Below are 1,003 nucleotides of genomic sequence, written 5' to 3' on the forward strand. Positions count from 1 at the left end.
CAAAAGAAATTACCAACAAAGTGAAAAGGCAAGCCACAAATTTGGAAAATCTCATGACAAATAAGTACTCAGACAAAGGTCTGCTATCTATAATTTATAAAGAACAAAAAAACACTAGGGCCCCAAAATTTAAAGACTCAATCTACAAATGGGCATCCGAGATGAACACACACTTCCCAGAGGAAGAAATTAAAGAAGCAAATAAATATATGAAAAAATGCTCCACATCACTAGCCATCCACGAAATGTAAATTAAAAAAATATTGAGATATCATCTCACCCCAGAAAGAATGGCTATCATAAAGAAATCACCCAACAACAAACGTGGGAGAGGCTGTGAGGAAAAAGGAACCCTTCTCCACTGCTTGTGGGAACGTAGACTGGTGCAACCGTTATGGAAATCCATATGGAGACTCCTTAGAAAAGTTGGACAGGAAATCCCATTTCAACCAGCTATTCCTCTACTGGGAATTTTCTCAGAGGATCTGAGAACATCATATCATAGTGATATATGTGTGCTTATGTTTATAGCAGCACAATTTGTGATAGCCAAATCTTGGAAACAACTAGGATGCCCATTACCTGAGGAATGGTTGAAAAAGATGTGGTATTTTTACACAATGGAGTATTATTCAGCGATTAAGAATGATAAACTCGAAGCCTTTGTATTGAAGTGGATGCCACTTGAACATATTCTCATAAGTGAAATAAACCAGAAACACATGTGTAAATATCGTATAGTCTCCCTAGTATAGGAACTGAAAAGAAGAAACACAAATAGAAAGGTATAATACAAGTAAAAGGAAAGCAGGATCTCAAGGACTAATAAAGAGAGGGAAAGGAGAAGAGCTAGGAAACATGAATAAGTCAAGCCATACAGTTATATATAGAAGATGGGTAAGGCAATGATCCTGAGAATCTTCAGAAGGTTTTTTAATCTAGCAGTTAATTGGAAAGATTCTCACCCTGACTAACTATATATACTGATACCTGTGAACTAAGC

Source organism: Octodon degus, unplaced genomic scaffold (assembly GCF_000260255.1).
Source record: "Octodon degus isolate 3935 unplaced genomic scaffold, OctDeg1.0 scaffold00314, whole genome shotgun sequence".
Lineage (NCBI taxonomy): Eukaryota > Metazoa > Chordata > Mammalia > Rodentia > Octodontidae > Octodon > Octodon degus.